Source organism: Phyllostomus discolor, chromosome 4 (genome assembly GCF_004126475.2).
Source record: "Phyllostomus discolor isolate MPI-MPIP mPhyDis1 chromosome 4, mPhyDis1.pri.v3, whole genome shotgun sequence".
Classification (NCBI taxonomy): domain Eukaryota; kingdom Metazoa; phylum Chordata; class Mammalia; order Chiroptera; family Phyllostomidae; genus Phyllostomus; species Phyllostomus discolor.
The window spans coordinates 32,295,008-32,317,850 of NC_040906.2; the positions used below are offsets into that span (position 1 = coordinate 32,295,008).

Sequence of the window (22,843 nt, forward strand, 5' to 3'; positions counted from 1 at the left end):
AACACATCGGCGGTGAGAGAAAGGGTAGTTTGGAAAATGCATCCCTGTTACCAGAGAAGGGGGGAGGAGATGAAGACTGAGAGCACATTTAAAAAAATCTCCAAATTACGGATATGCACTATTTTGTGTGTTTTTTAAATGTTTTTGGGCTTCCTCCATATAGCTATAGCTGTTAAACTGTAAAACTTAGTATATATTTCCCATATCTGGATTGATAACGATGTATAGGGAGCAATATCCTTACATTTCAGCGTTTTTCCACTCTCCCTTAAGTTGGACTGAGTCAATGAAGATGCTACAGAGGAAGCAAATAGGAACCTTAAAGTATTAAAATAGTAACATTTTGAATTTTAGTGCCCTCTTTAGGCAAAGTAGTTAAAAGCGCTTTCAATAATCCATTTTTAATCGTGACCACACCCCGTGTAGGTGACAGGAGTATTACCGTCTTGTCCTTGTAGTTGGGGAAGTCGAGGCATGACACCCCTGCATTTAGCTCTTCGGTCGATTTAGGAAGGGCGCTGGGTGCTCGACCTCGGAGGTTCTCCTTCCTCCTCCACCGGCGCCTTTCAGAATCCTTAGGTCCTTCGGCATCGCAGAAGAGCAGCTCCGGATCCTCTGCAGCCTCAGGATCCGTCCTCCGCCCCGCCCCGCTCTCCCTCACCTTCTTCAGGAAGGTCCTGCTGGCCGAGGTCTGGCTGTCTCACCCGTCCTCTCCCCGCCACCCTTCCCTCGTCCCTGAGGTGCAGGAGGCCCCCAGCCGAGCGACCCGCTGGGAGGTGCTGGCCGATGCCGCCGAGGCATCTAGCGGGAGGGGCGCCAGCGCCGCCGGAGGTGAGCGGACCGGACCCTTCGCTCTCCAAGGGTGGAGGCGCAGGGGTTGGGGCGGGCGTCTCGCCCGCAGGGCTGGAGGAAGGTGTCGGCGGGAGGGAGGCCGGGCCAGCCGGCGGGGAGGCCGGGCGAGCGGGCAGGGAGCGGCAAGAGAGGGAGACACAGGCCGGCGGCGCGCTGCTCGTGGGAGACGCTTGGAGAGTCCCCGGCGGCGAGCCGGGCGCTGCGGGGCCGCTCGGGGACGCGCCGCGCTGGGCCGCCGAGCTCCGTGGTGAACCTCGCGGCGCCGGGGCCCCCAGTCCCCGGCGCTCTCCCGAGAGCTGGCGGGAGACGTGGCTTTGCGCGTCCCCGGCGTCCCCGCCACTGCCGCTGCTGAGTCGACACAATCGGCGGATCGCGAGGGGGGCGCGGCGTAACCCGGGGGTGGGCGGCGGCGCGGAGCAGCCCGAAGAGCGCGGGTGTCGTGGGGAGCGAAGGAAGATGCCAGCACAAAGGCGAACGCAGACCCAGCCCGTTGCGGAGGGCGGCGGGAAGAGCCGCTGAGGGGCGCGCCGGTCGCGCTGGGCTAGTGCGCTGTGTCTCTCCTCGCCGCTTCGGGTCCCGGGTCGGGACCGCAGCGCACGGTCCCTTGGCCCTTTGGCAACGGCCACCGCAGCCGGGAGCTGCAGGCGACCGCAGCGGCACCTCTGGCCGCCAGCTTTCCCCGCGGCGCGAGTGGACCGGCTGGAGGGCACAGGGGCTGCGGGTCCGGTCAACAGTGGGGGCGCCCTCCCGCCCCGCGGCCCCATCCCTGTCTGCAGAGCCCCGGGTGAGTGCACGGCCGGCGCCTGGCCCTCGCGCTGCAGGTACTGGACCTGGGGAGGTGGCTTTGTTTTCCTTCCTTGCGCTCCAACGCGGTCATTCATTTGACATTTTGACTTCCGCTGCCCTAAAACGCGGGCGAGAGACACTGGGACGGGTCTCTTGGTTTGGTTATCCCGGGGAGCGGAGACTTTTGGTCATTTGAGCATCACTTGAGGGAGCGGAGGCTTCATTTTCTTTTTGACTTGGGATGTGTTGTGAACATCCTCCGCTGGGGCTTGGGGCCTGGAGGAAACTGGGGCTGCAGATTTAGACGTAGACGTCTACGAGGAGGTGCAACTGCAGAGGGCTGGCTCTTCCGTGCCGTATCTTTTCCTCTGTTAGCCGTGCTCAAGTGGCTTTTCCCTGATAATTATTATTAGCTTTAGGGACATTTTTACAGGCATGTTTATTTCCTTTTGAGTTGAATGCCTTCGGAGGCAATGCAGAGAACTCACAGAGTTACAAGGGATCAATAGATCTTAAACTTGGAGACGGCAAGCATCAGTGACCCGTCCGAGATCGAGGTGGACGGTAGGCAAACCTCCCGGGAGTCTTTAGGTTTTCGGGTGTGTTTCTCCTTTCACAGTCCTAGAGTCAAGCAAACTTGTAATGCTCGTTGCACTTATACCTTTGCCAAAGTGTGAAGCTGGTCTTTTCTTGAGGAGTTTTCTATACTTGGTCATTCAGGGAAAGATTTTAACACAATAGGTAGAGTCCTCCAGTAGATCTGTGAAATTCCATGTGTTTTTGTTTGTCTTACAAGAATGATTTTCTTTTTACTATTTCTCTTATTCCCTCAAGGGCTCATTTCTTCGTTGCCTAGAGAGAACTCCCTCCCCCCGCCCCCCGCCGCCCCATAGAAGGCTTTGTGTTCTGAGAGGTTATCTTTAAAATGACACGTTACGTATAAACAAAGGAGGATCGGTTATTAGGCTTACCTTTGGAGTTATTGAAGCAAGAGGCCTAATTTGGATGGGGGTATTATTAATAGTGTGAAAATCTGGAGGCTGCTAATCTGTTTGGTCATCAGAAGATTCCTGCAGGGATTGTTTATATAGTGTGGGAGACAGATGGCATCCCTAGCAGACAAGAGAAGCCCAGAATAAAGGGTCATTGTATTCTTCAGAAATTATCCACTTCACTGATGGAAGGTGGAGTAGGATGGGGTAGAGGGTGGGGAAAACATAATTTTAATCTGTTAAAGGAAACATTATAATCTTAACCATCCAGCAGCCCAACTAGTTAATTTCTTATTTCTTTGTACATTTAAAAAGTCACAATTAATCTATTTGTTTTGATTATTTCTTTGTGATTATGTGAAGCAGTTTAAATGGTTACATTAACAAAAATGTCTTTGAATGTAATATTATTGTACCATTTATGGGGGGGAAAACAGTCATAACTTTCATAGCTCTTGTTCATTTCAATAAATGGCTCCTTGGACTCATAGTTTCTCCCAGCTGAAAGGACTTTAATGCAACTGCATTAATTCAAAAGGAGTTTCTTCCACCATCTCCATGACAGGTGGTTCCCTAACTCCTAGCATTCTCCCCTCCCCCCATCTATTGCCTCCAGTAGAGCATTGAGCAGCCTTTGGCAATGAATCTTTATGAATGACTGTGGAGTCTGTGAAGAAATCAAAGTCATTTGGAACATTTGAGATAAGCCAGCTGGAGCTTTTCTGCTCCTACCACCATGGTAGATTGTTTATGTGCTGCAGATTGCAACTAGATTACAAAATTGGTCTTTCCTTTCCGAATGTGAGGGAAAATATTCCAGTAAATTAATATTCACGAGCCACAGGACTAAATTCAATAAAGAACACGAGCAATGTTTGACCCTTCTGAACTGAAAGTATGGAATAAAAGTAAGTAAGCATTAGCTCTGTTTAACTTGGGCAATGTGATCTTGGGAGAAAGACATATTTTCTTACTCTTTTAAAGCCTTTTGCACCACTGATCTCAGCAAAAGGCAGAGAAACTAAGGTCGTTACCTGTAGCTGAGGACAGATGCTATAGCCTTTTTTCTGGATGGTTGTGCTTTTGCAGGAGAGGTGGCTTTTGGGCTCTGTCCAGTTTCAGTGTGTGCTCTGGCATCAGTAAAAGGATCTCACATTCAAAATACTTGCTAAATCTGTGGCTGGTGCTTGTGTACCCTCTTACCAGGTTGCTGTCTCTCTTGTGAAGTGTTTCTTTAAGAGAAACCTGAGGCTGCAGGCCTGGGGCTTGCTGTGGACCTGGCCTGGATCCATATTCTAACGTGTTACTGCCTGCTTTCTTGGGTAAAAATGGAACCAGTTTTGCATGGTGTGTTGGAGAGGGAAATTTCCAGCTCCAATGTGGAAGTACAGGCTGGTGTGAAAGAGAAAGGACTGTATTCAAATTTTGGTTGACCTAACAGAGGCAGAGGCTGCTTCTTTACACTCAGGATGCCTTTTGTATGGGGATATGAAGGAGGGATTAGAAGGGTGGCCAGACCTCCTGGTTGGCCTACAGAAGTTCCCGTTTATTTCTGTTGACCTATCTTATCAAATTATGAGATACATTCCCTTTGGATGATAAATTGTATAGTCATCTTACACGTTAAGGAATCTTAACTATTTACTTTATCACCCTCTCCTGACCTCATGTTTTGAGTCTTGCTTTATTTCAGTCTTTTATTGTTAAATGCAAAGATAAGAAAGGTAAAAGGAATATGCATATGGAAAAAAATAACAAGGAAGATAGAATCATAAGGTAATTGGTTGCTTGTCATCTATTTATATATATAGGAAATAAAAAATTATATCTTTATGTTGTTACGTGTCTAGCAGGGCGCCAAGCCTGTGTTACTATTGTCTTCAAGAACAATATAAATTAACACTGGCCCATTTACCTAGGGCTGACACAAATAGGGACAACTTGTGTGACTCGGGAGAGCAGCTTCAGCAAAACCCATCTGTAGACCTGATGAGTGCATGTCACCAGCAGACAAGAACTTAAGTTTCAAGATCTGTTGTTGGGCCCAATTCTTGGATATTTACTGAGAGTTCAGAACACAAGTATTGTTGTAAATGACTCCACATTCTTCCAGTTTCTAAGCTCTCTGGGCCACAAGGATAATAGAGGAGCCTTTGTTTTCTGTCCTGTCTTCTGACTCCAGTCTTGGGTGTGAGCCTCAGCTTTTCATGCAGAGGGCTTGCGGAGGAGAACTTGTTGAGCCTGCTCAGCATGTGAAAATCCTCACAGGGGCTTGAGATTGTACAGGTGATTTGGTGGAGGTGGGGGTTCCAAAGCTAGGTATACCAAGCTTATGGCACCTATTTCTGGCACCTAGTCTTATGGCAAGACTACCTGTGTAGTTCTCATATCGGTCTGTTGGTATAATTCTCTTTGTATGTACCAGCTCTCCATTTCCTATTTAATTCCCATAAACAATTTGGTGGTTGGAAAGAAAAACAATTAAAAATTTCATTCATTCATTCACTCATTTATTCTACTACTACTTATTGAGCATCTTCCATGAGTCCGTCTCTAATCTAGGTGCAGGGGCTATATCAATGAATAAAACAAAGATCTCTGCCCTTGTTGAAGTTTCCATTCTTGGGAATGGAGGGGTGGGAGTGGGAGACAGATCATGAACCAAATAAGTAAATTATATAGGATGCTAGAAGGAGGAAGTGCTTTGAAAGGAAGAGAAAGTAGAACAAGATAAATATGGTTGAGTAGCCTTCATAGTGAAAGAGATCTTAACAGAGACTCAAAAGGAGGTGAGAGAGGTTACCCATGCAGGTACCTGAGGGGAGTGTGCCAGAGGGAACAGGCAGTGTGAAGGCCCAAAGGTGAGAATGTGTTTGGACGTGTTCCAAGACTGGCAAGAAGACCAGCATGATGAGGTGGAGTGATGAGGGGGGACTTGGAAATGAGATCAGAAAGGTGTTACAGGAGTGACAGAGCTTGTAGGACCATGAGATATGAGAGTAATTATGATTTTAGTGGAAATCCCATTATGTTCTTAAAACTCAAAATATTAAACATTTTGTTTGCGCTATGAAAACTGCACTGGCCAGTGTATCTTACATTACATACAGTGTACTTTATCTTTGTTAATATGTTTTTATGTCATTTGCTTATTGTTTATTTGTTAAAAACACCATTTTTGTTGTTTCTTGCCTTTAATTGTGTCCTCATTTCCCACACAAAAAATAGATTAGTGGCTCAAAAGCAGTTCATTGGAGAGTGAATACGGTGATGAGAATAGTGATGTAAATGCTACAGTCAGTATGTCGTGAACAAACTGAATTTCCTGCAAACACGAAAGGTGAATCTCTATGTATAAAAACAATGGAATCTGTGCGAGTGATGATTTCCAAACAGTACCTGAAATTAGAAAGTACAAATGGAAGTATGACAATGTCTATCTCAGAACTGTTTACTACAGGGCTTCCCATGCGCCTGCTCCCAAGCCCCAGTCGTTGCCTGTTGTAAAACTTTGTCTGATAGTGGCATGAAGCCATGGGTGTTTTGGTGTCATTTTCAAACAATGCACAGTGGCTTCTCTGTTACACCATTGAAGTTTTCCAGGACAAGCACACAATAAAGCTTTCCCTTACAAAATTAATGTATTATACAGCTATAGACAGGTAAGAGACTAAAACTCTAGTAGCCTCATTAAAGGATCCTTGTAACAAAAATGAGAATGAGTCATATTGTTGAAGAGATACTTGGAAAATCATCTGGAAAGTTAAAGACAGCATCCTTAGAGAGAAACCAGAAGTTATTGCTGGAATTCCTTTGTCAGATGACACGGTTGGCTGTTGCATAATATCAGTGGAGTAAGAGTGTGAAAGAGCAATTACTCTCAAGTACATGCCAGCAGATATTTCACTTTATGGTTGGATGAAGCCACCGATGTCATGCAGAGAATGAATCAGCTCTTGGCATTTGTTCAGGGGGAGTGCTCGGTGATGCTTTGTTCATTTATCACTGAAAACACGAGCTATAGGAGAGGAGATTTTCCTTTCTGTTAACCATCACTACGGAACTGGAAGAGTAGCTCAAGGGGCAGGGCTGACAGAGGACTAGTTTCATGTTCAGGTGGGAAGGTGATGGCTTTGTGAAGAAAAGAAGTTGTACCGAGAAGCCAATCCACATGCCACTCCGTTCACCATGAAGATAGGGCCTTCTGATCTTGAGGAGATTCTCAAAGAAAGAGTGAAAACTGGATATGGTCGAATTGTGGCCCCTGAGTATGTGAGTGTGCAAAGTGACAGGCAGAGAGTGTAACACTTCTCCATGGAGACGTATACGGGCTGTTTAGGAAATCGCGCTCACATATTTTATCTGTGGAATAAGAAAAATGTTTCTTCACAATAGGGATTAGAAACAATTTCTCTGGTACCAAGTGGTATACCTCAGTAGTGTACTCTGCCCACAGCGAACCATGTCAAGGACGAGGAGGGAAGGAAGACTCCATAACAAAACATTCTGCCCCAATCTTGGCTCTAAGAACATTTTTTGTTAAGAGATGAAGCTCTGCATTGACTATAATGGGTTACAGTGGTAATATTTTCAGTGATGGACAGTCCTTTAAATAACTATAGTAAGTACTTCTCTGTGACCCATTGGCAGGATAAGAGCACAAGGAAATAGAACTTAGATCTAAACATTTGATGGGGAGAGGGTCCAAGTGTATCCTTTGGTATTTGAGAGCACATAGAGAACTGTGGTAGGAGGAACCTAGGCGTTTAGGGTTTTGCTTTAAGATACTGGCTGGCTGGCAGGGGGTATGGGTAGAAAGAGGTGGAGACGTCTGACAATTGCACAGGACCTTTCTCATACTTTTGCCGTAGGCTTGGCTTTCTTTCAGACAAGCGGACTTGATACTCAGAGGTGTTCAGGACATCATCTGTATTGCCCCTGACCTAACCTAGAACACACACATCATCTCTGGTGCTCTAGGACTCTCTCTGCATAGGCCCCCCTCCCTGTCTCCTTCCCTCCCTTCCTCCTTCTGTTCTTTTGTTCTTTCCTTCCTTCAGCCAACAAGCTGGCATCTTTAAACTGGAAGAGACTTTGAGAGCTCATTTCTTTTATCTCCAAGTCTTTAGGCAGATACCTGCGCTCTCCGGGAGGCCCCTAGGGCAGGCAAGCTCTGTTTCTTGCTCAGCTAACCCACTACAAAGTGTTATATCCAGAGATAACGCATATTTAGATTTGAACCCTCGTTCTTCAATAAAGATGAATTTTCTGTGTTTTTGAACTTAAATAAAGATGGAGTTATTGTCTTTGGTTTGATAACTTTTCTATAGTGGTGTCCACTCTTTACTTCTAGGACAGAAGCCGTTTATGCATTATTCATTGAACAAACACCAAGAGCCTGTGTGTACCAGGCTCTGCGCTAAGTGATAGGTAGAAAAGAGGCTAATAGATGTGGCCCTGCCCAAATTAAACAGAGAATCTAGTAGGAAAAACAGGCAACAAGGTCATGATAAATATATAATTGCTAAGCAGATGTGGCAAAAATATTTACATTTGTTAAATCTGGGTGATGGTATATGGGCCCCTGTTACATTAACTTCTGAACTATAAGAACTTAATAAATATATTTTTAAAATATTTCATAAATGAAAAACTACAGTTGGAAATGTGATGAGTTCTGTAGAAGGGGGCTTTGAGAGAATGGAGTGTAACTGAAACTTCTTTAGACTGAATGGCTAGGGAAGGCCTGAAGTGTAATTCATCACTTGCCTACATGAGAGGGATGAGGATAATTTGGGCAGGGTTCAGAGAAGAATCACAAAGATGATTGATGACAGAGTTGGAAATAAGACCTGTGAGAACAGTCTCAGAGAACTGGGGGTGCTGAGCAGCAGTAGAAATTAACTGCATGCAATTTATAGGGACTTGCACACACCCACATTTTCTTCCCTCATTTCCCATGGCACCCAGCAGGCAAGGCAAGCGATTCAGGTTAGAATTATGAGTTAGAGGAAAATTCAACAGGTGGTCATCAAGTTCTTAGGAGATTGTTTCTATGCTTCCTGCACTCAGAATGCGGTGGTGGGCACTGGGGCACTCTAGTTTACTTTAATTAGGCAGATCTCTTTTTTTATACTCACCCAAGACATTTTTCATTGCTTTTAGAGTGAGAGGAAGAGGGAGGGAGGGGGCAAGAAGGAATTGATTGGCTGGCTGCCTTTTTGTATGTGCCCTGATTAGGGACTGAATCTGGCCCTGACAGAAAGTGAACCCATGACTCTTTGGTCTATGGGACGATGCTCCAACAACTGACCCATACCAGCCAGGGTAGCGGGGTAGCAAGCAGGTCTGTCTCCCCTCCCCTCCCCTCCCCTCCCCTCCCCTCCCCTCCCCTCCCCTCCCCTCCCTCTTCCCCTTCCCCTTTCCTTCTTCCCCTCCCTCCCTTTCCTTCTATTTATTTTTAAATTTATTTTAGAGAGGGGAAGGGAGGGTGAAAGAGAGGGAAAGAAACATCACACTCTCTCACACCCCCTACCAGGGACCTGGCCCACAACCCAGGCATGTGCCCTGACTGGGAACTGAACTAGCAACCCTTTGATTCATAGGCTGGCGCGCAATCCACTGAGCCACACCAGCCAGGGTGGCAGATCTTCTTTCCATTCCATAAATACCCTGGACTCAGCTTTGCCTCTGTACTTTTATCACAGGAAGCACATCCCACCTGGAATGCCCACCAATTCTACTTACTGATCCTGCCTCCACATCTCCATTGCCCTTCCTATATACAATTAAAAAAATAGTAGTTTTCATCACCTTTTCAACATCTTACCCTTCTGAAGAATATGGCATTCCTAAAAGTAAATGCAACTTCCTTTGTTAGTGATTGACAGTAACAGTGGGGATAGAGTGGGTACCATAATTTGGGGTGGGTGGGTAGAGGGAAGTTGTTTGATTTTCCATCTTCCCACACATACACCTCTCATGCTGATGTGGCACCCTGCTTGGGAATCACTATTTTATAGCAATTAAGGTCTGCTGCTTTAGGTGGTACACTGCTTATTTTGTTTCCTGTTAGTCTGTTTGCCAGCTAAGCACTCTGAATATAAGGAAATTTAGCCAACCACTCTGTATAATGCCCAGAGTGAATATACAATAATCAGTGCCTAATGGCTGAAGGAACCATCTCTTTGTTTCTCATGGACTATTATGAAAGGCTATTATTTATATAAGTCAAATATTAAGTTGGCACAGATGCTAAAAGTTTAACATTTCTGTAGTTTTAAAATGGTAGAAAGTCAAGCCTTAGAGATCCAATTCATTCAGATTATTCTTATCTCAGAAACCTTCTTCTTTTGTAAGTTTTCTGACTTGCTATTCGAGGTGTAGTCCACATATCAGCAGCATCTGCTCCACCTGGGAGCTTGTTAGAAACGCAGACTTTCAGGCCCCGTGCCAGACCTACTGAGTCCAAATCTGCATTTTAATCAGACCCCCAGATGTGTTGTCTGCACAGTGAGTTTGAGAAACAGTTTTAACTCAGAATTCAGGAATTTGGGAGGCACATTTATCTTCAAAGAGAAGTAATCTGGAAATGAAGATTTCATTTGGTCTATGGATAAGATCCTCAGTGCTTTCTGCCATGTGGCCTGGAATTATGCCATTTCTTAGAGGAGGTTGCAGGGCCAGGAGGTGCCTCTGTAGGAGTGCCCTAGAATAATTAAGCTGGTGATACTTAGATGTTAGACAAGATGGGGATTACAAGAAGGTGAAGCAATGGTTGGAGTAAGAAACTACGAGAGTGTGGCAAAGGCAGGGGACATGGCCATGCAGCCTAAAACCAAGATAAGGGAGGAGGTCATCGCTTTATGATTGGAAACAACGTCTAATTCTCGGGACTTGGACTCATCTCTCACCCAATCCCTCAGGAGGTGGCAGGGCACAAATAAAAGCAGCTGGGTGTGCCGTGTACGGGAACCTTGTGAAGTAGTGAGGATCGTGGAGAGGCATTCTTTATCAGAGGGCAAAGATGTGTCTCCCCTCAGCCCACACCACATGGGAACTGGGGTCTAGTATGGCCAAATCTTTAGATTTTTCAAACGAAGCTTAATATGTAAGTTTGTATGTAAAACATCTCTTGAGTGTAGTGTATTGGTAATTAAAATGTTGTTAGAACAGTTCAGGCTAAACAAAATTTTTATGTTGCCTGCATCTGTTTCATAAACCCTGTCCTGGAGCAAGAAAACATGTGAGATCGCATGACTACCTGGCTTTCTTAGTGCAGGGCAACTAAGACGGGTACATGTGTGTTGGTCCTAGTAGGGGCCATTTTGGATATATACTAAGTAAAAAAATAAAAAAGTCATAAACAAGGGGAGATGCCTTGGCTTTGACGGCATGACTTAAAAATAGATGAGGTCTGTCTGGAAAAGTTCCAACCATTGTTCATGTAACGAGAATGGCAGGGTAACAGAGCACAGGGTAGTCAGGGCTGGGAGGCCAGACCACAACTCAGACCTGGTGCTGGAAGTCAAGTGTGTCTGGAGACAGAATTTAGGTGGGTTTAGGTTTAGCATTGGTTGTTGATTTGGGTAGCTGCTAATATATAAAGTTTGTTGGAAGTGGGCTTTTAATTATAGTTTGTTATGTTAAAATTAACATCTTATATATTTATATATTTTGAAAGTGGAAACTAGGGGAAGGAATCAAAATTCTCTCTGAAGGCTTATTATTGATTATATTTCTTGTTTAAAACAGAATTCCTCATGAGTCAGGACTGTTGATTGTTTGTCTTTGCATCCCCAGCATCTGGCACAGTCTGGGTCAGGGAATGTTTGTTGACCTGAAGTGATTATGAGACAAAATATAGTTCATTTTCTCTTTTGGTAAGTCATTCTGTAGATACTCTTTTTCCTTCCTGATTTAAAAAAATAACAGCTTTACTGAGATGTTTTATACCATGGTATTCACCGTTTTAAAGTATATAATTTATTGGGATTTAGTGTACTTACAAAGTTGTGCAACCATCACCACTATGTATTTCCAGAACCTTCTTTCTTCACCCTCAAAAGAAATCAGTACCCATTAGCAGTCACCCCCCCAGACCATGGTCACCACTACTCTGCTGTCTGTCTCCATAGAGTTGCCTAGTCCAGACACTTCATATCAGTAGAATTACATAGTGTGGTGTCTATTGCGATGAACATCTTTTACTTCCTATGTTTTCAAGGTTGACATGTGTTGTAGCATGTATCAGTACTTCACTCTTTTTCTAGCCAAAGAAAATTCTGTTGCATGGGTATACCACGGTTTGTTTATCTGTTCATCAGTTAATGAACGTTTAAGATGTTTTCACTTTTTGGCTATTATGAATAATTCTGCTGTGAGCATTTGTGTAAAAGTTTTTGTGTGGATGTATGTTTTAATTTCTCTTGGGTATACACCTTGGAGTAGAATTGCTGGGTCATATGGTAACTCTACTTTTATCATTTTGGGGTTCTGCCAAATAGTCTTCCAAAATGAGTGCAACCATTTTACATTCCAGGCAGCAATGTATAAAGGTTCCAGTTTCTTTATACCCTTGCCAACACTTGTTGTTGGTTTTCCTTTTTGATGATTTTAGCCATCCCAGTGGATGTGAAGTGGTATTTTATTGTGGTTTTATTTTGCTTTTCCCTAATGACTAATAATGTTGAGCATCTTTTTTGTGTGCCTATTGGCCATCCATATATATTCTTTGGGTAAATGTCTATTCAGATCCCTTGATGATTTTAAAATGGAGTTATTTTCCCTGGCCAATGTGGTTCAGTTGGTTGGAGCTTCATCCTGCAGACTGAAGGGTCCTGGGTTTGATTTGTAGTCAGGGAACATATCCAGATTGGGGGTTCTATTCCCTCAAGTTGGGGCACATGTGAGGAAGCAAACAATTGGTTTCTCTCCGGCATTGATGTCTCTCTCTCTAAAAAGCAATGAGAAAAAGAATGTCCTTCAGTGGGGATTACAAAAAAAAATAGAGTTATTTATCTATTTATTTTTACATTGTACAGATTCATTTTTTATTCTGGATACTAGACTTATGAAATATATGACTTCAAAAATTTTTCCTATTCTGTGGATTGTCTTTTCACTCTCTTGATAACATCATTTGAAGCATAAAATGTTGTCATTTTCATGAAGTTTAATTTTATATATATTTTCATTTTTGTGCATTCAGTGTCATCCTTGTTGATCTTGTAATTGTTCTATCCATTATGGAAAGTGGAGTAATGACATTAATGACATCTCCAACTATTGCTGTTAAATTGTCTATTTCTCCTTTACACCCCGTTAGTTTTTACTAATGTATTTTGCAGCCTTATTGTTGTGTTCACATATGTTTATAATCACTATGTCTTCCTATTGAATTTATACCTTTTTTCTACAAAATGTTTTTTTTCTGTCTGGGAACAGATTTTTTTGTCTTAAAGTCTATTTTTTCTGATATTTGTATTCCTATTCCAGTTCATTTTGGGCTGCTGTTTACATGGTATATCTTTATTTGCATCCCTTTTGTGTCTCTGAGTCCAAAGTGTCTCTTTCATATAGCATATAGTATCATTTAAAATACTATGTATGTGTTCTGACAGTCTGTTTTTTTATGGAGGGTTTATTTATATTTAATTTAATTACTGATAATCATGTAAGATATGTTTGTCTTCTTGCCATTGGTTTTCTGTAGGTCTTATGTCTTTTTTATTTCCAGATTACTCCATTACTGTCTTGCTTGTGTTAAATATATATTTTCTGGTATATTATTTTCATTCTCTTGTTGTTCCATGTCTGGAGAAGAGAATTTTATTGGCTTTTATTTCATCATTCCTGAAGATATTATGATATATATATTTTTTGAATTCTTTTCTTAGTGGTTGCCCTGGGGATTACAATAACTCCTTAACTTGAAGCAATCTGGTTCAGATGAATTTCAGCTTAACTTCAAAAGTATGTAAAAACTTTACTTCAATATAACTTCATTCCTTACTTTATACATTATAGGCTTATCATTACATTATTATAATTATTACCTTATGAAGTTGTCTTTTAAATCAGGTAACAGCAAATGATTATAAACAAAATACATTTATATGTCTTTTACATTTAACTGTGTAGTTAGCTCTACTGATTCTTTTTATTTCTTTGTGTGGATCTGAGTTAATGTTTGGTGCTTTTTCATTTCAGCCTCAAGAACTCCCTTTAGTATACCTTGTAGGACAAGTTTGGTAGTGACAGATTGTCTTAGGTTTTGCTTATATTAGAATGTTTTAATTTCTCCTTCATTTTTGAAGGGTCATTTTATGGATAGAGAAGTCTTGGTGGACTTATTTTTGTTTCAGTGCTTCCACTATGTTATTTTACTGCCTGCCCTCTGGTATTCATAGTGTCTGATGAGAAATAAGCTGTTAATCTTACTGAAATTTCATTGTATGTGATGAGACTCTTTTCCCTAGCTACATTCAAGTTTTTTCCTATGTCCTTTGACATTTTGACTATGATGTGTTTTATTGTGGATTCTTTTCAGTATATCCTACATTGAGTTTGTTGGGTTTCTTAAATTTATAGATTAATGTTTTCATCAAAATTTGGGAAGTTTTGGGGCATCATTTCTTTAAATATTTTTTTCTCTCCCTTTTCTCACCTGGGACTCCCAGTATACATGTATTACACAGTTTCTGGTGTCCCATAGATCTCTGAGACTGTTAAATTACGATGATGACGATGATCCTAAAATTAGATAACTCAATTGGCATATCTTTGGGTTCACTAATTCTTTCTTCTGCCTATTTAAATTTAATATTGAACCTCTTTAGTGAATTTCCCATTTTAGTTAATATACTTTGCAACTCCAGATTTTTTTATCTGGTTCTTTTTAAAAATAATTATCTCTGTATTGTTATTCTCTGTTTGTTAAAACAGAGAATAACAATACAACAGAAAACAGAAAACAGAAAAATAAAAAACTCTCTTTTTTATTTTTCTTTAATTCTTTAGACATGGCATCCTTTAGTTATTTGAACATATTTATAATAGCTTTCTTAGATCTTTGTCCAGCATGCCCCAAATCTGGGCTTCTCATGGATATTTCCAAAAATTTTCTTAAAATGTTTTTAAAAATTGAAAAAAATTTCAATTACAGTTCCCCTTCAGTATTATTTTGTATTAGTTTCAGGTGTACAGCACAGAGGTTAGACAACCAGATATTTCACAAGGTGTTCCCCTTGATAGTTCCAGTGCCCGCCCACGGTGCACACCCTTGACCGACACTTGCTATTTGTTGATTTATCGATAATAACCATTCTGACAGGTGGAGATAGTATCTCATTGTGGTTTTATTTTGCATTTCTCTGATGATTAGTGACATTGAGAATCTTTTCATATGTCTGTTGGCCATTTGTATGTCCTCTTTGTCAGGGACATTTTTTGATTGACTACTTTATTTCCTGTGTATGGGCTGTATTTTCTTGTTTATTTGTATGTGTTGTAAGTCTTTTTTGGAAAGTGGACATTTCAAAAAATATAACATCGTAACTCTAAATCAGATTTCTCTCCTTCCCCAGGATTTGTCATTGTGTTCTCTTTTGTTGTTGTTGTTGTTGTTGTTATGTGCTTGTTTACTGAGTTTTCTGAATAAAATGTGTGAAGGCTATGTATTTTTTTGTCACATGAGGCTAATGAAGCCTCTGCTTGGTTACCTAGGTGGTCAGCTAATGATTTGAGGGAGATTTGCATAAATGCCTTGAAACCATAAATATTTCAGTCTTTGCCAAGAGGCTGTATGCCCATGTTGAGGCACACCTTCAACAATCAGCCAAGTGGTTAACACCTCTGCCTTAGCCTTTACTCCCTACTGCAGAGAGTCTCAGTGTGAGCCAGAGGTGAGAGATCAGGATCTTCTAAGGTATTTCTTGGTGGGTGTGGCCATATAAATCCTAAGGAAGAGGTCAGAACTTTTCATATCCTTCTTAGACATCTTATTCTCCAGGTCTTACTTTCAAGTTTTTTGCTAATCTCTGTTTTGCTCCATCTGGTATTGCTGCCTGATATTGCTGCCTGAGGCATCCACAGTGTTCCACAATCGCAGCTGATTGGTTTTGACAAATGCTGTGGGGATAGAACTTTTCCCATTGAGTGACCTCTGAGGTAGGTAAAAAAACCACAGTCCTGGAGAATGGGGCTTTTCCAAAAAAATGCCAGGTCAAATAGTGATACTTCTGTGGGACAGGGCCTTTTGAGGAAACTTGTAACCCATTCTGCCCCCTCTAGTGATGACTTGAGTGCTGGTTTTCATAGTTACTGTGGCAGCAAGGATGGAAATAAGGAGAACAAAAATGATACAAAGCCCACTGTTCTTTTATCATCTTTGTTGCTTTTACCATCTTTGTTACTTCTGTTTTCTCACCCCTCCCACAGGTACATACTTAAAAAATTCATGTGTAGATTTAAAATTTGAATTGAGGTGAATATACATAACATAAAATTTACCACCCTAATTAATCATTTTTAAATGTACAAATCAGTAATGTTAAGTACATTTACATTTTGTGCAACCAGTCTTCAGAACTGTTTTCATCTTGAAAACTGCAAGTCTGTACCCATTTAACTACATACAGCTTCCCGTTCCTTCCCCATATCTTCTAACAACCTCTCTTCCACTTTCTGTCATTGTGAATTTGACTACTCTAGGTATCTCATGTAAGTAGGATCATACAAGAATCATACAGTGTTTGTCTCTTTGTGACTGGTTATTTCACTTAGCAGAAGGTCCTCAAGGTTCATCCATCTTGTAGCATGTGCCGGAATTTCCTTCTTTTTTAAGGCTGAAAATATCTGTTGTCTACATCTACCACATTTTGTTTATTTGTCCATCAGTAGACAATTGGGTTGCTTCCATCTTTTCATTATTGTGAACAATGCTGCTATGAACATAGGTGTACAAATACCTCTTTGACATTCTGCTTTAAGTTCTTCTAAGTATGTGATTGGTTTCTTTTTGCTTTGTATGGAAGAATCTATAGAAATATTAAACTTGTTAGCTTTAAAAAATTGGTTAGTAAACTTAATGACATTGTTTCTCATATTTTGCTATATAGTACATTATTCATTAGACACAACTGAGAATTATTTTCTGGTTTTCCCCAGATGTAGATATTACCTCACTTGTTCTCCCATTTTTTAAGCTGGTAATGTTGAAAAATGTTTAAATCACTTGAAGCCATATCAGGGGTTAGGAAATGACTAAATTACAAAGTAAAATGGAATCTGATGATTCCTTTTAAAAACTGAATTATTGTGTTTTATTATTTTTGTGTGTGTCTAAATATAAAGAAAACTATAGGATGGGAATTACTGTAGTTCTTTGGAATAAGAAACCAACATAGTATTCCATAGTCTGAATTTCACAGTTAAATGAGTAGGCTATTGGGGAAATATATTTAGGGATAGAAAGTAACAGGTGCAGTCATTGAGAGAGCTGTGAGTGACTGTATATTCTCTGCACATCTTGGGAGCAAACTCAAATACCTGTGCTCTGTAGGCAGGTAACATAAAGGTGTAAAGCAAACGAGGTGGGAATAATGACAAGTTGGACCTCACGTACACTTTCTAAAGGGATGGGTGCCACCAGCTTCTGCCAGATTATTCCTGCAAGATGCTAGATGTGCTAGGTTTTCAAGGAAAATCAGGAAATTTTTGTGTACAATCTCCTTATTTTAAAAAGCAGGTGAATAATTTAAAAATGTAAATAAAACATTGTGCTGCCCACCCAGTGAAGTTTGAAAGCTGGATTTATGACTGTAATTGAAGTCAAGAAATTTATGAATTCAGAGGTAGCCAGTTTGATAGATACCATACAACCGATTGCTTATGTTAATCAGAGAATGGGGTGAAAAATGATTGTACTAATAACATTTCTAGTTGGAAAGGTCCATAAGGGTCATCTAGTATATCCAATTCATTTTACATTTAAGAAAACAAATCCTACAGTGAAATGACTTTCCATGTTTACAATCGTATCTGTTAAGACTTTGGAATCATGCAAAGCAAGCTAAAGGGTAACAATGCCAGGTCCTCTTTGTTAAAATACATTTGGACCCCATTATGTTCTTATGAACAATAACTTAGGTGTATGTAGAACTTTCCCACGCACTTTCACACATGTCATCCCCTGTGCTCATCGAAATCACAAATTACAGATGTCATTCTCATTTGGCAAAAGCAGAGACTGAGTTCCAAAGAAGTTTTGTAACTTGTGAAAATCCACACTGCTAGTGAGGAATAGGTAGTGGGTCTATTATAATTTCTTCTTCAGCCAGAGACACTCTGGGAGTGACACACTGGGATGACAGGCACAAATGGGGCGGTCACTGGTCGTCTGGGATCTAGGGTCACTTAGCGATAGAGCTGATATTTGGACCTGCTCTCTTTATTTGTAATGTAAACTTCTATCGTGCATGAAGATAAATAATATGACACAATAAAGGTTTCCTAAGGGAAAAAACATGTGAGTGTCAAACATACTAGAAGGATAAACATGTGTTATGTGGAAAAAGTAGGCAGAAGGCATTTCTTGGGTAACTTTTGGTGTTTTATCAAGGAGAAGATGACATTTGAGACAGAATGTTATTTCTCTGTTTTTTATTAGTTTTTTAAAAATTAAGATGCTGTTTTAGGCTTTTTGTTTTCTTCCATTTAACTTTATTCTTAACTTCTAGTCTTTATTTTGCAGGTGGGGGTTGGTGAAACTAAGTGTTTTTGAGTCAGCAGTGCTGTGGTTTTAGGAACTAAAGTTTCACACAATAGGAATACAGAAATAACTGCCATAATAGAAAATTTTTATTTAGATATATATTTGAGGATTATAATGACTTCCCAGTTATTTTTACTTTATTTATTTTTTAGAGGAAGGGAAGGAGAAAGAGAGGGAGGGAAACATCAGTGTGTGGTTGCTTCTCACACACCCCTACTGGGGACCTGGTCTGCAACCCAGGCGTGTGCCCTGAGTGGGAATTGAACTGGTGACCCTTTGGCTCACAGACTGGTGCTCAATCCACTCAGCCACACCAGCCAGGGCCAATTCACTCAACTCTGATACCATTACCTGGAGATAGTGTCAGATCCCACAGGCTGAGCACTCAGTTTCTCAGAGACACTGCCTCCTGCTTTAGATAACAATTGCATGTAGGAGGTTCCCAGGTTACCCACAACTTCTGTACTACTTGGCTAGTAGAGGTTCCCATGATAGAGCTGCCCACAGAACTCAGGGCAATATTTATGTAGACTTACCAGTGTGCCAAAGGATATAGATGAACAGCCAGAAGAAGAGATGCATGGGGCAAGGTCTGGGAGGATCCTGAGTGCAGGAGCTTCTGTCCCTGCGGAGTTGGGGTGAGTCACCCTCCCAGTATGTGGATGTGTTCATCCACCTGGAAGCTCTCCAGACTCCATACTATTTGAATTTTTATGAAGGCTTTATCAAGGAGGCATGATAGATCATTCACTCCATTTTGGCCCTTGTCCTTTTTTAGGAGAATGGGGTGTGGGGAGGAGGGCTGAAAATCTCAAGCTTGTAATCATGACTTTTTTTTTTCTGGTGACCAGCCCCCACCATGAGCCATTCCCGAGCCCTCTCAGAGTTGCGTCCTTAGAACAAAAGACATTCATATCACTGGAAATGACCAGGGTTTCAGGAGCTCTGTATCAGGAACAGTGGGCAGAGACCAATATATATTTTTTCTAGTATTTCACTGGTAGACACGTAGTCCAGGATGGATAGTAGGCTCACTGAGCACTTTTATTTCATCCGGTTGCTCTGCCATCCCTTAGGGTGCTGTCACCATCTGCATGGTTGAAGCTGCCTCAGTCTCACATTTGTGTTCCAGTCCTGTGAGAAGAGAGAGAAGCACAGGACATGGGAGGTGCATGTATCACTTCTGCTCATTTGATAACTTAGCCTCACCAGTGAGAACCATTGGTGAGAATGTAGAGCATGACCACACCCGGACTGCATGGGGGGCTGGGAGATGCATCCTCTAGGTGATGGTCACGGGCCCAGCTAAAGCAATGTCACTGGGGAAGTGGGGGAGATCAGATTTGGGGCAATGCCTGGCAAGCTACCAGTTACTTAACTTCTCTGAACCTTAGTTTCCTGGTCTCTAAAACAATGGTAATGATGGTCTACACCTTAGAGGGTTGTCTGGAGGGTTAGGTAAGGTAATACATATAAATTATTTATCCAGTTTCTGGCATATAAAATATGCTCAATAGGCATTAGCTTTTAACTATGAAGATATTTTTCTAATGACAAGGGTAACAGTTTTTTTTTTTTTTTATGCTTAGAGAACTCAAGCAATGTTTCTTTTTCTTCAGGAAAATTGCACTAATGAAGGCAGTAAAAGGCACTGGACCAAACATGTGGAGACCACAGATATGAAGCAAAATACCTAGGTTTTTTGCTTTTTTAAAAAAGTATTATTAATGAAACGTTTCACACTGTTTCTTAGAATGGTTTTAATGTAGATAACACAGAAGTAGGTTTTGAGGTAAGTAGTCCATTAGAGTAATTTAATTTTACTTATGAAAATTTTAGTTAGATTTTTACAAAAAAATAGGTCATCGCTAGAAGCAATTCATTTATTTGGCAAGGTATTCTTAGCATATGGATTTGCTGCAGAAATGAGGATCTAAAATTCCACTCAATTTTAAAAGTTGTTTTTCTGATCTTTGGCTGTAAGGGGATAAACTATGAAACCTCTTACTAACTTAAAGGAACCCAAAAAGTCTCTATTATTGATAGGTTTAAACATATGCAAGAGGAGAGAAAATTTACTAATATTTTAAAATGCCTGATTTTGAAAATATGGTTTACATTTTATTTGCCATTTGTAGTTAGAGAGAAACATTTAAATCTGTAACAAATTACTATCTTAGTCTTTATAACCAGTTGTTATTATTTTGAACAAAGAAAGATAACTTTATTTTGGATTTTAGTTTCCTTATTACTTTTATCTTGTCAGTTAATTAATATTTAGCAGAAGCCAGTTTTTGCTCAAAAAATAAAGATGAAAAGTAACCAGGCAGTTATACAGGGCCTTTCATTAGGGTTGTGAAGTTGTATGTTACTTTGGTTAAAGCAGAGTCTATTTCCATTGGAGACGTAGTTTAAAGATGGGAAAACTGATGGTGAAATCTATTTGTGTATTAATACCTTACTTTGATGATATGAACATAAGAAATAAACAAGTGTCTTCACTTGTCTTATTGGTCTATTGGTTCACTACATTGGTTTATTTTTTGATTTAGCATCTCTAAAATGTGTTCATTTGTTGCATAAGAATTTTTCCTTCGTTTTCTATTTCTTGGGCAAAATGCCAAGAGAGATGTATGCTATATGTTTTGTCATCATCAATTTTAAATTAAATTCCCCCAATTTAGGTGAGTTCTTACTGATTTATTCTACAGCTTTTTGCCCTTTTTAAAAATTGATCTCTAGAATCACTGCTGGCTTATTTTGCGGGAAAGTTTAAGATGACCGTTACATGTAGTGAGAGAGGGATGGGGTTTACCAGCCACCAGCCTTGCACCACTTAGGCTGGACTTCATTACCCTAATGGGGAGCACTGGGCTAAAGACAGCTTTGACTTTTACCAAAGGTTTCTTTGTCTCTGAGGAAAGAAATTGCCTTGAAAAAAATTGTAAGCACAGAAGCAGAAATTAGCATGCTCAGCTTTTAATATTTTATCTACTAGACTACTTGGCTCATTAAACTTTTGGTGCTGTATTTTATTTTAAAATACATTTTTAATTACAACCTATATAGACTTGTAATAGTGAATGCATAGTTCAGAGATACCTATAATTGTTTCCAAATTGCAAGGATAAATTTATATTGAAAGTTTCTGTGGTAGGAGGCACAAAGTTGAGGAACATAAGCTTTTATGGGGGAATAAGAAAATGAAGATGTTAAAAATAAAAACGCTTTTTCTTTTTTCTATCGTTAGTATTGAAAAATTATGTATAAAAAAGCTGAAATAAAAAGAAAAAAGCACTCATACACTTTTATCTATAACAATCAATGTTAACATTCTGTCACATTTGATTTTCTCTCTACATGTGTATATATATTTTTCTGAACCTAAAAAAAATGTTGCAGACATCATTACATACTACTTTTAAATGATTTTGTTTACTAAGAATAAAGACATTTTTCTACCATACTCAATGATCATTATTATTATCATTATTTAATCTAAGAATATTAACCAAAATTCAATAATATCATTGTCACATATATTTCATGTTGAAATTATCCTACAACTTTTTTTAAAAACCCAGGATGCAATACAATTTTATGCATTGTACTAGATTGTCATGTGTCTTCCTTCTGTTTTGTTTTATGTGATTGACTGTTTTGGAGGGTTGAGGTCAGTTGTACAATAGAATGTTCCACATGTTGGATTTGTCTGCTTGTTTCCCAATTTTTAGATTCAGGTTAAGCATTTTTGGTAAGCAGACAGCTGAGGCATATTGCCTGCATCACAGCAGGAGGCAATAGCAGGTCTGATTATCCTGCTATAGGTGATCATGGGTGGGGTCACTTGATTTAACTGGCGGCCCACCATAGCTTTCCCATGTACTGGTACCTTTGTTTTTGTATGATTAGTAGGTAATCTGTGGGATGATGCTTGAGATCATGTAAACATCCTGCTCCTTATAATCTTCTCCCCAAGTTCTCTTAGCTTTCACAGGTGATTTTTGCATGAATCAATTACACTGGAGATTGTAAAGGGATGTTTTTTCTAATTCTACTATTCCTTTTTCATCTTACAGCTGGCATTCTGCAAGAACTTTCTACCCCAGTCCTCCCCCTATTAATATGGATTCATGGATTTTAAAAATTAAATCTGTTATAATTGATTGGCAATATTATACTGTTAGGTGCACCAGTTATTAAACCTGGTGCCTCCTCTGTTCTTTACCCACAACTCCCATAGTCTTTGAGTACTTCCCAGCTTTTGGGAATGAATATTTTTAAGTGACTGACCTAAAGTTATATTTATTTTATAATGAGGTAAATAAGAGGCCTTTTACACAATTAAATTCATTTCCTTCTATCAATTGTTTGATGAAGGATTCTCCTTTCCTGTAGTTTAGGGGTATGTGCATAACTTGATTTACTGAAAATTTAT

General features: G+C 40.4%; 1 protein-coding gene across 2 annotated transcripts in view; it reads left to right on the top strand.

Annotated features, from left to right (window-relative positions):
- The first annotated feature begins 399 nt into the window (after window positions 1-399).
- HECW2 (HECT, C2 and WW domain containing E3 ubiquitin protein ligase 2) overlaps window positions 400-22,843 on the top strand; it is a 353,554-nt gene continuing 331,110 nt past the window's right edge. Inside the window, exon 1 of one of the 2 annotated variants that reach the window (XM_028508950.1) lies at window positions 400-831. The gene's annotated coding sequence lies outside the window, so the exon portion shown is untranslated. Of the gene's footprint in view, window positions 832-1,420; window positions 1,637-22,843 lie in introns of those variants that run through there. The other variant, XM_028508951.2, reaches the window with a different exon arrangement.